General features: G+C 43.5%; 21 non-coding genes across 21 annotated transcripts; all 21 read right to left on the bottom strand.

Annotated features, from left to right (window-relative positions):
* Positions 1-319: 319 nt before the first annotated feature.
* Positions 320-438, bottom strand: LOC145874283 (5S ribosomal RNA). Its single transcript, XR_014389917.1, has one exon. It is a non-coding gene; the product is annotated as a 5S ribosomal RNA (ribosomal RNA).
* Positions 439-577: 139 nt separating this feature from the next.
* On the bottom strand, positions 578-696 carry LOC145874282 (5S ribosomal RNA). The gene has a single exon (XR_014389916.1). It is a non-coding gene; the product is annotated as a 5S ribosomal RNA (ribosomal RNA).
* A 139-nt stretch (positions 697-835) lies between these two features.
* LOC145874281 (5S ribosomal RNA) lies at positions 836-954 on the bottom strand. Its single transcript, XR_014389915.1, has one exon. It is a non-coding gene; the product is annotated as a 5S ribosomal RNA (ribosomal RNA).
* A 139-nt stretch (positions 955-1,093) lies between these two features.
* On the bottom strand, positions 1,094-1,212 carry LOC145874280 (5S ribosomal RNA). The gene has a single exon (XR_014389914.1). It is a non-coding gene; the product is annotated as a 5S ribosomal RNA (ribosomal RNA).
* A 409-nt stretch (positions 1,213-1,621) lies between these two features.
* Positions 1,622-1,740, bottom strand: LOC145874279 (5S ribosomal RNA). Its single transcript, XR_014389913.1, has one exon. It is a non-coding gene; the product is annotated as a 5S ribosomal RNA (ribosomal RNA).
* Positions 1,741-1,879: 139 nt separating this feature from the next.
* On the bottom strand, positions 1,880-1,998 carry LOC145874278 (5S ribosomal RNA). The gene has a single exon (XR_014389912.1). It is a non-coding gene; the product is annotated as a 5S ribosomal RNA (ribosomal RNA).
* A 409-nt stretch (positions 1,999-2,407) lies between these two features.
* Positions 2,408-2,526, bottom strand: LOC145874277 (5S ribosomal RNA). Its single transcript, XR_014389911.1, has one exon. It is a non-coding gene; the product is annotated as a 5S ribosomal RNA (ribosomal RNA).
* A 139-nt stretch (positions 2,527-2,665) lies between these two features.
* LOC145874276 (5S ribosomal RNA) lies at positions 2,666-2,784 on the bottom strand. Its single transcript, XR_014389910.1, has one exon. It is a non-coding gene; the product is annotated as a 5S ribosomal RNA (ribosomal RNA).
* A 139-nt stretch (positions 2,785-2,923) lies between these two features.
* Positions 2,924-3,042, bottom strand: LOC145874275 (5S ribosomal RNA). Its single transcript, XR_014389909.1, has one exon. It is a non-coding gene; the product is annotated as a 5S ribosomal RNA (ribosomal RNA).
* A 139-nt stretch (positions 3,043-3,181) lies between these two features.
* LOC145874274 (5S ribosomal RNA) lies at positions 3,182-3,300 on the bottom strand. The gene has a single exon (XR_014389908.1). It is a non-coding gene; the product is annotated as a 5S ribosomal RNA (ribosomal RNA).
* A 409-nt stretch (positions 3,301-3,709) lies between these two features.
* LOC145874273 (5S ribosomal RNA) lies at positions 3,710-3,828 on the bottom strand. Its single transcript, XR_014389907.1, has one exon. It is a non-coding gene; the product is annotated as a 5S ribosomal RNA (ribosomal RNA).
* A 139-nt stretch (positions 3,829-3,967) lies between these two features.
* On the bottom strand, positions 3,968-4,086 carry LOC145874272 (5S ribosomal RNA). Its single transcript, XR_014389906.1, has one exon. It is a non-coding gene; the product is annotated as a 5S ribosomal RNA (ribosomal RNA).
* Positions 4,087-4,495: 409 nt separating this feature from the next.
* On the bottom strand, positions 4,496-4,614 carry LOC145868379 (5S ribosomal RNA). Its single transcript, XR_014384375.1, has one exon. It is a non-coding gene; the product is annotated as a 5S ribosomal RNA (ribosomal RNA).
* A 139-nt stretch (positions 4,615-4,753) lies between these two features.
* LOC145867704 (5S ribosomal RNA) lies at positions 4,754-4,872 on the bottom strand. Its single transcript, XR_014383697.1, has one exon. It is a non-coding gene; the product is annotated as a 5S ribosomal RNA (ribosomal RNA).
* Positions 4,873-5,011: 139 nt separating this feature from the next.
* On the bottom strand, positions 5,012-5,130 carry LOC145874270 (5S ribosomal RNA). The gene has a single exon (XR_014389904.1). It is a non-coding gene; the product is annotated as a 5S ribosomal RNA (ribosomal RNA).
* A 409-nt stretch (positions 5,131-5,539) lies between these two features.
* LOC145874269 (5S ribosomal RNA) lies at positions 5,540-5,658 on the bottom strand. The gene has a single exon (XR_014389903.1). It is a non-coding gene; the product is annotated as a 5S ribosomal RNA (ribosomal RNA).
* Positions 5,659-5,797: 139 nt separating this feature from the next.
* Positions 5,798-5,916, bottom strand: LOC145874268 (5S ribosomal RNA). The gene has a single exon (XR_014389902.1). It is a non-coding gene; the product is annotated as a 5S ribosomal RNA (ribosomal RNA).
* Positions 5,917-6,055: 139 nt separating this feature from the next.
* Positions 6,056-6,174, bottom strand: LOC145871279 (5S ribosomal RNA). Its single transcript, XR_014386910.1, has one exon. It is a non-coding gene; the product is annotated as a 5S ribosomal RNA (ribosomal RNA).
* A 139-nt stretch (positions 6,175-6,313) lies between these two features.
* LOC145874267 (5S ribosomal RNA) lies at positions 6,314-6,432 on the bottom strand. The gene has a single exon (XR_014389901.1). It is a non-coding gene; the product is annotated as a 5S ribosomal RNA (ribosomal RNA).
* Positions 6,433-6,841: 409 nt separating this feature from the next.
* LOC145867733 (5S ribosomal RNA) lies at positions 6,842-6,960 on the bottom strand. Its single transcript, XR_014383726.1, has one exon. It is a non-coding gene; the product is annotated as a 5S ribosomal RNA (ribosomal RNA).
* A 139-nt stretch (positions 6,961-7,099) lies between these two features.
* LOC145875181 (5S ribosomal RNA) lies at positions 7,100-7,218 on the bottom strand. The gene has a single exon (XR_014390815.1). It is a non-coding gene; the product is annotated as a 5S ribosomal RNA (ribosomal RNA).
* Between the last annotated feature and the right edge of the window lie 282 nt (positions 7,219-7,500).

Raw genomic sequence — 7,500 nt, 5'->3', positions numbered from 1 at the left:
ATTGTGTCACTGAAAAAGTAGAAGAAATTACAAACACTGTTCCCATCACTTTTTAGCACAGGTAGTTGGATAAAATACAAACTTTATTTCCTTTCATCATTTGAACAGGGCAAAGGAGCACAAAGCACACACAAGCTGCATTCAGCAACAATATTCTTGTTTGTCTTATAAATACAAGGCAGATGCTAATTGAAAACACAAGGAAATTTGATCCTATTAAAAAGGCAGGAAGCTGCATTTAGTCAATTCATCATTAAATGCTCACTACAAGGCAGTGTTGCTGATGAAATAGTGCAAGAGCACACCCTCGTGGACAAAATGCTTACAGCACCTGGTATTCCCAGGCGGTCTCCCATCCAAGTACTAACCAGGCCCGACCCTGCTTAGCTTCCGAGATCAGACGAGATCGGGCGTACCCAGGCTGGTATGGCCGTAAGCGAGAAACAATCTCTTGCTACAACATATATAGTCAAAGTGAGTCTGATAAAACAGACATTTAGTCAATTCATCATTAAATGCTTAATACAAGGCAGTGTTGCTGATGAAATAGTGCAAGAGCACACCCTCGTGGACAAAATGCTTACAGCACCTGGTATTCCCAGGCGGTCTCCCATCCAAGTACTAACCAGGCCCGACCCTGCTTAGCTTCCGAGATCAGACGAGATCGGGCGTACCCAGGCTGGTATGGCCGTAAGCGAGAAACAATCTCTTGCTACAACATATATAGTCAAAGTGAGTCTGATAAAACAGACATTTAGTCAATTCATCATTAAATGCTTAATACAAGGCAGTGTTGCTGATGAAATAGTGCAAGAGCACACCCTCGTGGACAAAATGCTTACAGCACCTGGTATTCCCAGGCGGTCTCCCATCCAAGTACTAACCAGGCCCGACCCTGCTTAGCTTCCGAGATCAGACGAGATCGGGCGTACCCAGGCTGGTATGGCCGTAAGCGAGAAACAATCTCTTGCTACAACATATATAGTCAAAGTGAGTCTGATAAAACAGACATTTAGTCAATTCATCATTAAATGCTTAATACAAGGCAGTGTTGCTGATGAAATAGTGCAAGAGCACACCCTCGTGGACAAAATGCTTACAGCACCTGGTATTCCCAGGCGGTCTCCCATCCAAGTACTAACCAGGCCCGACCCTGCTTAGCTTCCGAGATCAGACGAGATCGGGCGTACCCAGGCTGGTATGGCCGTAAGCGAGAAACAATCTCTTGCTACAACATATATAGTCAAAGTGAGTGTCATAAACAGACATTGCATTTTCACCAATTAGATAAGCAGCTTGAACTTTGTGTCACTGAAAAAGTAGAAGAAATTACAAACACTGTTCCCATCACTTTTTAGCACAGGTAGTTGGATAAAATACAAACTTTATTTCCTTTCATCATTTGAACAGGGCAAAGGAGCACAAAGCACACACAAGCTGCATTCAGCAACAATATTCTTGTTTGTCTTATAAATACAAGGCAGATGCTAATTGAAAACACAAGGAAATTTGATCCTATTAAAAAGGCAGGAAGCTGCATTTAGTCAATTCATCATTAAATGCTCACTACAAGGCAGTGTTGCTGATGAAATAGTGCAAGAGCACACCCTCGTGGACAAAATGCTTACAGCACCTGGTATTCCCAGGCGGTCTCCCATCCAAGTACTAACCAGGCCCGACCCTGCTTAGCTTCCGAGATCAGACGAGATCGGGCGTACCCAGGCTGGTATGGCCGTAAGCGAGAAACAATCTCTTGCTACAACATATATAGTCAAAGTGAGTCTGATAAAACAGACATTTAGTCAATTCATCATTAAATGCTTAATACAAGGCAGTGTTGCTGATGAAATAGTGCAAGAGCACACCCTCGTGGACAAAATGCTTACAGCACCTGGTATTCCCAGGCGGTCTCCCATCCAAGTACTAACCAGGCCCGACCCTGCTTAGCTTCCGAGATCAGACGAGATCGGGCGTACCCAGGCTGGTATGGCCGTAAGCGAGAAACAATCTCTTGCTACAACATATATAGTCAAAGTGAGTGTCATAAACAGACATTGCATTTTCACCAATTAGATAAGCAGCTTGAACTTTGTGTCACTGAAAAAGTAGAAGAAATTACAAACACTGTTCCCATCACTTTTTAGCACAGGTAGTTGGATAAAATACAAACTTTATTTCCTTTCATCATTTGAACAGGGCAAAGGAGCACAAAGCACACACAAGCTGCATTCAGCAACAATATTCTTGTTTGTCTTATAAATACAAGGCAGATGCTAATTGAAAACACAAGGAAATTTGATCCTATTAAAAAGGCAGGAAGCTGCATTTAGTCAATTCATCATTAAATGCTCACTACAAGGCAGTGTTGCTGATGAAATAGTGCAAGAGCACACCCTCGTGGACAAAATGCTTACAGCACCTGGTATTCCCAGGCGGTCTCCCATCCAAGTACTAACCAGGCCCGACCCTGCTTAGCTTCCGAGATCAGACGAGATCGGGCGTACCCAGGCTGGTATGGCCGTAAGCGAGAAACAATCTCTTGCTACAACATATATAGTCAAAGTGAGTCTGATAAAACAGACATTTAGTCAATTCATCATTAAATGCTTAATACAAGGCAGTGTTGCTGATGAAATAGTGCAAGAGCACACCCTCGTGGACAAAATGCTTACAGCACCTGGTATTCCCAGGCGGTCTCCCATCCAAGTACTAACCAGGCCCGACCCTGCTTAGCTTCCGAGATCAGACGAGATCGGGCGTACCCAGGCTGGTATGGCCGTAAGCGAGAAACAATCTCTTGCTACAACATATATAGTCAAAGTGAGTCTGATAAAACAGACATTTAGTCAATTCATCATTAAATGCTTAATACAAGGCAGTGTTGCTGATGAAATAGTGCAAGAGCACACCCTCGTGGACAAAATGCTTACAGCACCTGGTATTCCCAGGCGGTCTCCCATCCAAGTACTAACCAGGCCCGACCCTGCTTAGCTTCCGAGATCAGACGAGATCGGGCGTACCCAGGCTGGTATGGCCGTAAGCGAGAAACAATCTCTTGCTACAACATATATAGTCAAAGTGAGTCTGATAAAACAGACATTTAGTCAATTCATCATTAAATGCTTAATACAAGGCAGTGTTGCTGATGAAATAGTGCAAGAGCACACCCTCGTGGACAAAATGCTTACAGCACCTGGTATTCCCAGGCGGTCTCCCATCCAAGTACTAACCAGGCCCGACCCTGCTTAGCTTCCGAGATCAGACGAGATCGGGCGTACCCAGGCTGGTATGGCCGTAAGCGAGAAACAATCTCTTGCTACAACATATATAGTCAAAGTGAGTGTCATAAACAGACATTGCATTTTCACCAATTAGATAAGCAGCTTGAACTTTGTGTCACTGAAAAAGTAGAAGAAATTACAAACACTGTTCCCATCACTTTTTAGCACAGGTAGTTGGATAAAATACAAACTTTATTTCCTTTCATCATTTGAACAGGGCAAAGGAGCACAAAGCACACACAAGCTGCATTCAGCAACAATATTCTTGTTTGTCTTATAAATACAAGGCAGATGCTAATTGAAAACACAAGGAAATTTGATCCTATTAAAAAGGCAGGAAGCTGCATTTAGTCAATTCATCATTAAATGCTCACTACAAGGCAGTGTTGCTGATGAAATAGTGCAAGAGCACACCCTCGTGGACAAAATGCTTACAGCACCTGGTATTCCCAGGCGGTCTCCCATCCAAGTACTAACCAGGCCCGACCCTGCTTAGCTTCCGAGATCAGACGAGATCGGGCGTACCCAGGCTGGTATGGCCGTAAGCGAGAAACAATCTCTTGCTACAACATATATAGTCAAAGTGAGTCTGATAAAACAGACATTTAGTCAATTCATCATTAAATGCTTAATACAAGGCAGTGTTGCTGATGAAATAGTGCAAGAGCACACCCTCGTGGACAAAATGCTTACAGCACCTGGTATTCCCAGGCGGTCTCCCATCCAAGTACTAACCAGGCCCGACCCTGCTTAGCTTCCGAGATCAGACGAGATCGGGCGTACCCAGGCTGGTATGGCCGTAAGCGAGAAACAATCTCTTGCTACAACATATATAGTCAAAGTGAGTGTCATAAACAGACATTGCATTTTCACCAATTAGATAAGCAGCTTGAACTTTGTGTCACTGAAAAAGTAGAAGAAATTACAAACACTGTTCCCATCACTTTTTAGCACAGGTAGTTGGATAAAATACAAACTTTATTTCCTTTCATCATTTGAACAGGGCAAAGGAGCACAAAGCACACACAAGCTGCATTCAGCAACAATATTCTTGTTTGTCTTATAAATACAAGGCAGATGCTAATTGAAAACACAAGGAAATTTGATCCTATTAAAAAGGCAGGAAGCTGCATTTAGTCAATTCATCATTAAATGCTCACTACAAGGCAGTGTTGCTGATGAAATAGTGCAAGAGCACACCCTCGTGGACAAAATGCTTACAGCACCTGGTATTCCCAGGCGGTCTCCCATCCAAGTACTAACCAGGCCCGACCCTGCTTAGCTTCCGAGATCAGACGAGATCGTGCGTACCCAGGCTGGTATGGCCGTAAGCGAGAAACAATCTCTTGCTACAACATATATAGTCAAAGTGAGTCTGATAAAACAGACATTTAGTCAATTCATCATTAAATGCTTAATACAAGGCAGTGTTGCTGATGAAATAGTGCAAGAGCACACCCTCGTGGACAAAATGCTTACAGCACCTGGTATTCCCAGGCGGTCTCCCATCCAAGTACTAACCAGGCCCGACCCTGCTTAGCTTCCGAGATCAGACGAGATCGGGCGTACCCAGGCTGGTATGGCCGTATGCGAGAAACAATCTCTTGCTACAACATATATAGTCAAAGTGAGTCTGATAAAACAGACATTTAGTCAATTCATCATTAAATGCTTAATACAAGGCAGTGTTGCTGATGAAATAGTGCAAGAGCACACCCTCGTGGACAAAATGCTTACAGCACCTGGTATTCCCAGGCGGTCTCCCATCCAAGTACTAACCAGGCCCGACCCTGCTTAGCTTCCGAGATCAGACGAGATCGGGCGTACCCAGGCTGGTATGGCCGTAAGCGAGAAACAATCTCTTGCTACAACATATATAGTCAAAGTGAGTGTCATAAACAGACATTGCATTTTCACCAATTAGATAAGCAGCTTGAACATTGTGTCACTGAAAAAGTAGAAGAAATTACAAACACTGTTCCCATCACTTTTTAGCACAGGTAGTTGGATAAAATACAAACTTTATTTCCTTTCATCATTTGAACAGGGCAAAGGAGCACAAAGCACACACAAGCTGCATTCAGCAACAATATTCTTGTTTGTCTTATAAATACAAGGCAGATGCTAATTGAAAACACAAGGAAATTTGATCCTATTAAAAAGGCAGGAAGCTGCATTTAGTCAATTCATCATTAAATGCTCACTACAAGGCAGTGTTGCTGATGAAATAGTGCAAGAGCACACCCTCGTGGACAAAATGCTTACAGCACCTGGTATTCCCAGGCGGTCTCCCATCCAAGTACTAACCAGGCCCGACCCTGCTTAGCTTCCGAGATCAGACGAGATCGGGCGTACCCAGGCTGGTATGGCCGTAAGCGAGAAACAATCTCTTGCTACAACATATATAGTCAAAGTGAGTCTGATAAAACAGACATTTAGTCAATTCATCATTAAATGCTTAATACAAGGCAGTGTTGCTGATGAAATAGTGCAAGAGCACACCCTCGTGGACAAAATGCTTACAGCACCTGGTATTCCCAGGCGGTCTCCCATCCAAGTACTAACCAGGCCCGACCCTGCTTAGCTTCCGAGATCAGACGAGATCGGGCGTACCCAGGCTGGTATGGCCGTAAGCGAGAAACAATCTCTTGCTACAACATATATAGTCAAAGTGAGTCTGATAAAACAGACATTTAGTCAATTCATCATTAAATGCTTAATACAAGGCAGTGTTGCTGATGAAATAGTGCAAGAGCACACCCTCGTGGACAAAATGCTTACAGCACCTGGTATTCCCAGGCGGTCTCCCATCCAAGTACTAACCAGGCCCGACCCTGCTTAGCTTCCGAGATCAGACGAGATCAGGCGTACCCAGGGTGGTATGGCCGTAAGCGAGTAACAATCTTTTGCTACAACATATATAGTCAAAGTGAGTCTGATAAAACAGACATTTAGTCAATTCATCATTAAATGCTTAATACAAGGCAGTGTTGCTGATGAAATAGTGCAAGAGCACACCCTCGTGGACAAAATGCTTACAGCACCTGGTATTCCCAGGCGGTCTCCCATCCAAGTACTAACCAGGCCCGACCCTGCTTAGCTTCCGAGATCAGACGAGATCGGGCGTACCCAGGCTGGTATGGCCGTAAGCGAGAAACAATCTCTTGCTACAACATATATAGTCAAAGTGAGTGTCATAAACAGACATTGCATTTTCACCAATTAGATAAGCAGCTTGAACATTGTGTCACTGAAAAAGTAGAAGAAATTACAAACACTGTTCCCATCACTTTTTAGCACAGGTAGTTGGATAAAATACAAACTTTATTTCCTTTCATCATTTGAACAGGGCAAAGGAGCACAAAGCACACACAAGCTGCATTCAGCAACAATATTCTTGTTTGTCTTATAAATACAAGGCAGATGCTAATTGAAAACACAAGGAAATTTGATCCTATTAAAAAGGCAGGAAGCTGCATTTAGTCAATTCATCATTAAATGCTCACTACAAGGCAGTGTTGCTGATGAAATAGTGCAAGAGCACACCCTCGTGGACAAAATGCTTACAACACCTGGTATTCCCAGGCGGTCTCCCATCCAAGTACTAACCAGGCCCGACCCTGCTTAGCTTCCGAGATCAGACGAGATCGGGGGTACCCAGGCTGGTATGGCCGTAAGCGAGAAACAATCTCTTGCTACAACATATATAGTCAAAGTGAGTCTGATAAAACAGACATTTAGTCAATTCATCATTAAATGCTTAATACAAGGCAGTGTTGCTGATGAAATAGTGCAAGAGCACACCCTCGTGGACAAAATGCTTACAGCACCTGGTATTCCCAGGCGGTCTCCCATCCAAGTACTAACCAGGCCCGACCCTGCTTCGCTTCCGAGATCAGACGAGATCGGGCGTACCCAGGCTGGTATGGCCGTAAGCGAGAAACAATCTCTTGCTACAACATATATAGTCAAAGTGAGTGTCATAAACAGACATTGCATTTTCACCAATTAGATAAGCAGCTTGAACTTTGTGTCACTGAAAAAGTAGAAGAAATTACAAACACTGTTCCCATCACTTTTTAGCACAGGTAGTTGGATAAAATACAAACTTTATTTCCTTTCATCATTTGAACAGGGCAAAGGAGCACAAAGCACACACAAGCTGCATTCAGCAACAATATTCTTGTTTGTCTTATAAATACAAGGCAGATGCTAATTG

Source organism: Salmo salar, unplaced genomic scaffold (assembly GCF_965601325.2).
Source record: "Salmo salar unplaced genomic scaffold, fSalSal1 ptg000293l, whole genome shotgun sequence".
Classification (NCBI taxonomy): domain Eukaryota; kingdom Metazoa; phylum Chordata; class Actinopteri; order Salmoniformes; family Salmonidae; genus Salmo; species Salmo salar.
This window is presented reverse-complemented; position numbering and strand designations above follow the sequence as displayed.